This window comes from Vulpes vulpes, chromosome 13 (genome assembly GCF_048418805.1).
Source record: "Vulpes vulpes isolate BD-2025 chromosome 13, VulVul3, whole genome shotgun sequence".
Classification (NCBI taxonomy): domain Eukaryota; kingdom Metazoa; phylum Chordata; class Mammalia; order Carnivora; family Canidae; genus Vulpes; species Vulpes vulpes.
The window spans coordinates 133,868,024-133,874,528 of record NC_132792.1 but is presented as its reverse complement, the minus strand read 5'-3'; the positions used below and the strand labels follow the sequence as shown (position 1 = coordinate 133,874,528).

General features: G+C 40.2%; 1 pseudogene; it reads right to left on the bottom strand.

The window, feature by feature from the left end:
- Positions 1–345: 345 nt before the first annotated feature.
- Positions 346–445, bottom strand: LOC112921887 (U6 spliceosomal RNA; annotated as a pseudogene).
- Between the last annotated feature and the right edge of the window lie 6,060 nt (positions 446–6,505).

Genomic DNA, 6,505 nt, shown 5'->3' with positions numbered 1-6,505 from the left:
GATTTTTTTTTTTTGCCATTTGGATAATTAAATATCTTATTCTTTACAAATTAATGGGTCATGATAATAAAATAGGTTTAAAAGCCAAACAATAAAAAAATGTAATGAATGGCCCTTAAATATATAAAAACAAGTGCAATCTCATAATTAGAGATACAAATTTCAATTGTACAGAGATATTTTTCATCCCTAAAAATTATTTAAAAGTAAAAATTATTGCAGTCATTGTTGAGGCTGAGGGCAACAGGCACTTGCATACATTAGTAATGGTAATATAAATTAGAAAACTCTTATGCAGGGACATTTTTTGCAATTTTTAATAAATATACATATGAGCTTAGCTTAACAAATATGGAACACTTCAGGAATTTGCATGCCATTCTCATGCAGGGGCCAGGCTAATCTTCTCTTCTCCTTCCAATTTTAGTACATGTGCTGCTCTTACTGAGACAGATACATTTATCCTCATTATACAGCACAGGAAACCCAGACTCACAGAGGTTAAGTAACTTGACCAAAATGACACAATTACAAAACATCACAATTCTGGGTTTGTCTCTGAAATTGCATCAGCCCAATACCATAAGAATGTTATTCCATGCTTGTCAGAAGTCCTAATATTTAGTTACATATAAATTTGATGAAAAAAGAAAAATTAATAATTATTCAGTAATTGACCTTTCCTTGATAGCAGCAGTTGAAACAATGTGAAGGGGGTGGTTTTTATTTTTTATTTACTTATTTATTTTTTATTAAAAATATTTTATTTATTTATTTATTCATGAGAGACACAGAGAGAGAGAGAGAGAGAGAGAGGAGGGAGGCAAAGACACAGGCAGAGGGGGAAGCAGGCTCCATGCAGGGAGCCTGACTTGGGACTCGATCTCCTGGGTCTCCAGGATCATGCCCTGCACTGAGGGCGGCGCTAAACCGCTGAGCTACCCAGGTTGCCCAACCAAAAATCTTTAGTTGGTGGCAAGTCAGTGTGGGAGAACGAGGAGACACAGCTGCCAGAAAAACGAATTTCTTATCAGTCTGCATTTCTAATGCAGGTACTTCGGAACTCAGGAGGCTGAGAGTTCTACAGATGCATCTGGCTGGGGTGCATCTGAAGTTTCAGATTTCACTCTAGGTGCCTTCTTTTGAGTGGCACTGGGGTGGGTTTAGAGAGGGTGACTGGGCCATGTCATATTGTCCCAACAGCCTGGGGATCATAAGTCTGGAAAAGCCTATGAGCAACATGGATGATGCCATCCAATATTTCAAGGGTTTTGTGCAAGATGGACTAGCCCTGTGTAGGCAGCTTCATAAAAAAGAACCAGATACATTTGTTACAATAAAATAAAGAATTTTTGTAAAGATGCCAGGGAAGGACTGCATTTGTTACATGGAAAGCAGTGTGTGCACCATTGATTGCTCTCCTTTCATTCTAAGAGAATGATTGTAAATTTGAGACAAAGAAAGGGGAAAAACAAGTCAAACTGCTTTGAAAGTTTAAAATGCTACCTAAGCTGGAGCATGTGTTTCTATTTGCCAGCAGCATTTCAAGAGCAAAATTTTCAAGGGCCAAAGATAAAATTTATCTTTCCACTAGATGCTTGTCCGAACTTTGCCATATTCAAGGACTGTGTTGTCCGTGATCATGAAGATAAAGCATTATGTTGATAGTTTATTAGGCTTACAATCCCAAAGCTAGATAGCCCCCCACCCCCAACCGTGACTTTTTTTTCCAGTAACTTTTTAAAGTTTTTATTTGTTTGTTTGATCTTGTTTTATTTTTGAGTCAGCAAAACATGCCCGTGGTTTAAAATTCAAAGAATAGACAAGGAAATACTATGAAATATCCCCTCCCTCTGCCAATTTCTGTCCTCCAGCCATTCAATTCTTCTCTTCAGAGCCAACCAATGTTAACCAATACCTCATTGTTTCATGCACACTTTACTCTTTACCCAATTTTCTCAATGTGAGAGTCTAGGAAACAAGGGTTTCCTGATTCTTTGGCTATGTGACCTGTAGGATGCTCTCTGCTACACAGGAAGGCATGAAATACAATCCCAAGGGGCTAGGAACAAGTATTCCTCGAAAGAGCAAACATCTACCAATGCCTAATTTCACTATTCTGCACTTTACTGGCCAGGCAGTGAAATGCCTCGCCAAAGACTTTGCAAGGGGGAGATAACATTCTGTGAGAGTAAATATGGCTATTTTTCCTCCGACCAACTTCACCGACAAGGTCACACAATTGCATCATTGTCCCTGTCCAGAGAGCTGGGCAGTTGGTGCTACGGAAAATCTTATTGCTGATATTACTGGGGATATATAGCAGAGAGTAACTCAAGCTTAATTACATATTGGCCTGTCCACATGCCTTTCATTTATGTCTAGATGTGTTATTTCTCCAGTTGAAATAAGTTCCTAATACCTAAACCCTTTTTACCCTCCTTGCCGGTCATTGAGGGAATTCAGCTTCTACTTTCTCATATTGCTTGTCAACCTAGGAATGGACTTTTCTTCTAAATATCTTTCAAGTATGCATCTGGGTAGCTCCTGTGGAGATATGCTGTCAACATGAGATACCGTTCTCATCCTCATTAAGCTATGCCCTTTTCTGGAGAGATAAGAATTACACGTATGAAACAGAGACTGTAATTTAAATAAAGTGCTAAATTAAGGGTGGCTTGAGGGAGACATGGTTGAAACAAGATTAATCATCCTGTTTTCTCTAGAGGTTAAATTTTATCCATTTCTAAATTCTCTATCTTGATACCACCTCTTGGTTAAGGCTTTAGTTTACAGGTTTATTAATATTAGAAACAAATTCTGTGCTTCCTCCTTTTCTTCTATATTCTGGAAATCTTCTATATTCTATTGGGTGATACCCTCCTCACCCCTAAGACCACCTTCAACCTGAGTAACTACACCCAAACAAGACATTCCAAATAGAGCTTTCCTTAGGAGGGGAAAATGTAGTTCTGTCAACTTTGTTTTTTTTTCTTTTTTAACATTTTATTTACTTATTTATGAGAGACACAGAGAGAGACAGGCAGAGACACAGGCAAAGGGAGAGGCAGGCTCCCTGTGGGGAACCTGATGTGGGACTCGATCCCGAGACCCCGAATCACGACCTGAGCCAAAGGCGGACGCTCAACCCCTGAGCCACCCAGGGGCTCTTGCCAACTCTGTTCTATGTCTACTATTTGGAGTTCTTGGTTCTTGGTTCTTGGTTATGCAGGAAGCTGAGTGGCTCTGATGTGTATTACCATGAGCTTTGACTGTCGAGGGCCAGGAAGAAGATAAGTACCCCTGAACAGAGCACATGACAGTAAAGGTCTATAGGACTTCCCAAGGTTAAACTGGGGACTGGAAGTGACAATGGACTTGATATATGCCTGATTTCTTTTTAAAAGATCTAGCATGGATTTTCCTCAACATAACATTTCTCTCCATTCTGACAGGAAAGAAATTGTTCTGATTCACTGGTTTTTAAGTTCCCTGTTAAGATGAAGGATAGAGAGTAGTTTGCAGATTTTTATTTTAACAAGAGTTATTTTTAAAACAGCAAAACCAAGCATTAGCTTTAAATTAAAAAAAATCTACCTATGGTTATCCATTGAAAAAAAATTAATCTGAACTCTACATGATTTTGACCTGGGAATAACATTATGAGCAGCTTTTTATAGTGAAGAGATTGTCTGGGCCCATTTATGAGAGGTTTTTGGATGAAGCTTAGGAACGCACAGTAGGTAAAGTAATAAGTGACAAGTCCACATTATTACCTCCAAGGATCCAAATCAGCACAGAAAAAAGCCTGCATGGGCAGCCTGGGTGGCTCAACGGTTTAGCGCCACCTTCAGGCCAGGGCCTGATGCTGGAGACCCGGAATCGAGTCCCATGTCGGGCTCCGGGCATGGAGCCTGCTTCTCCCTCTGCCTGTGTCTCTGCCTCTCTCTATGTGTCTCTCATGAATAAATGAATAAAATCTTAAAAAAGAAAAAAAAAGAAAAAAGAAAGAAGAAAAAGCCTGCATCAAGATGATGGCAGAGTCAACCATTTGACCCCTATAGCACAAAGAAAAATGAAATTTGGTGTGCTTAAGATGATTTCTTACTTACATTACTAATGGTGAAAAAATCAGGCAGCATCCACATAGATTTCTTTGCAAGTTTATATTGAAATGGTGGCATGGGCTTGGCCATGTGGAGTAGGCTGTCAAGGGCTAGACTTCCTAACCCTGGCCATTCACCCTCAGTGCCACTACTCTCCAAGATGTGGTTAAGTAAGGAGTAAAGTAAAAAGGAAATTCGCCAGCTAGCTAACTGTTCAACAAAGCTACTGATGGGACGTCACTGGTATGCCAAGGTCACAATGAGTCCAGGTTTACACCTCAGATTCTGGGAAATGAGTTCATACCAACCAAGAGCAAATAAACTAACAAGCGTCCATATAGAGAATGGAGAGTCCGGAGGGAATGAGAGTTCTTGTGCCAACCAGTTAACTCACTCTATTTTCACCAGGGCACTATTTGAGAAACCAAATTAAGGTTGTTAAGTAAACAATGTGAGCAAAAGGAGACAAAGGATGCTGAAAGTTAATATAACTGCACTTGGAAAACCTGCTACTGCCTTCTCTTGAAGATCTCCGCCCAGAGACCAGAGTACTTGGGTGAGTGAATTAAAACATCCTGGCAGCCCTTTCCTGGCAAGGCCAAGGATGGGAGGGTATATCATGTGCATCAGAAGTTCTCAAGGTATAGTCTGGGGACCCCTGGGGGGTTTCTGAAATCCTTTTTGGGGTGTCTGTGAGGTCAAAATTATTTTCATAATAATACTAAGATGTTATTGTACTTGTTACTTTCCTTCTCTCCCAAAGCTACAGTGGAGTTTCCAGAGGTTATACAACATGTGATAATGTCATCACTTTGACAGCTACCGGAGGGTGTGCTTGGGTATTGCTGTGTTTAACATTTTCTCCATTTTAATTTCTAATGTAATAAGTAACAGTAGATACAATCCATATTTTAAAAATATCTTTAGGAAGGTACCTGGGTGGCTCAATCAATTAAGCGTCCAACTCTTGATTTCAGCTCAGGTCATGATCTCAGGATCATGAAATTGAACCCTGCCTCAGGGCTCCACATTGAACATGGAGCCTGCTTAAGATCCTCTTGGCTTCTCCTTTTGCCTCTCACTCCCCACCCCCACCTCTGCCAATGTCCCCTCTTCTCTCTATCTCAAAAAATTAAAAAAATTTAAAAAATAAATAAAAAGATCTTTAGGGCTCTCAGTCTTTAAGAATGTAAAAAAGTTTTCTAAGATGAAAAGTTTAAGAACCACTGATACAGACCATCATTGTCAGTCACCATACTCAGCCACATTGACAAACACCAGAATGTTATTCTTGTTGATGAAATTTTAGAAATACCCTTGTACTCCAGGTGAGGACTTTTTGTGATTTAGGAAGCATTCTATCTGACTGGGTATATAATATTCAGATTACCTCAAAAGCTCCAAATAATTGTGCTTAGGGCATGTATCTCTCCCTGATTCAGGGGTCTAGGTACCCCAAATCCTTTTCTTGGCTACATTAATTTGCAAAACAAAAAAGAAGAAAAAACATTTTTATTCATGATTTGTCTGTTCTATGGCAATAGTCATGAAGCAGGATCATAATATATGCATGCCCTGAGAGGAAGCACATACTATTTTTGGAGTTACTGAACTCTAACTGAACTGAAACCAAGAATCATAACCTACCATAAATATAGGGCAATCGAGCGAGTTTTTCTGGTTTGGGGGGTTGTTTTTAAATGTGTGTATGTGGGGATCCCTGGGTGGTGCAGCGGTTTGGCGCCTGCCTTTGGCCCAGGGCGCGATCCTGGGGACCCGGGATCGAATCCCATGTCGGGCTCCTGGTGCATGGAGCCTGCTTCTTCCTCTGCCTGTGTCTCTGCCTCTCTCTCTCTCTCTCTGTGACTATCATAAATAAATAAAAAAAAATTTAAGTGTGTGTATGTGTGTATGTATAAGAAATGAGGTCAATTTAGGCACCAGGCCATCTGCTAAAGATTCCTGAAGCCCATTCTTCAAATACAGTCAGTACAGAGGTTGGTTCTCACATGTGGGTTCTAGTGTCCATTTAGCCAGGGTCTTCGGATTCCACAAGGCCATTGCATCCATGGAAGGGACCTTTTTGATATGAGCCCTCCTGAAGCTGGGTATCGAGCATTTGTGCCTGTAAATATACTTGAAATCCTAGAGTTTTCCTCTGTCTCCCTCACACTGCTGCCACATGGACCACAACAAAGCTGAAGGTACACCTTCTCAAATGAAAGTAATCAAATAACAAAATACAAGCATGTGATTTAGATATGAATGAGCAAAGATTAGATGAATATCTGATAATATACAGGGCACTAAATGGGGGGTGGGGAGCTAGACAAGGCACAGTTCCTGTCCTCAAGGGTTGCAATCCCTAATCACTTGCCATTTTCCCATTGCATCACAGT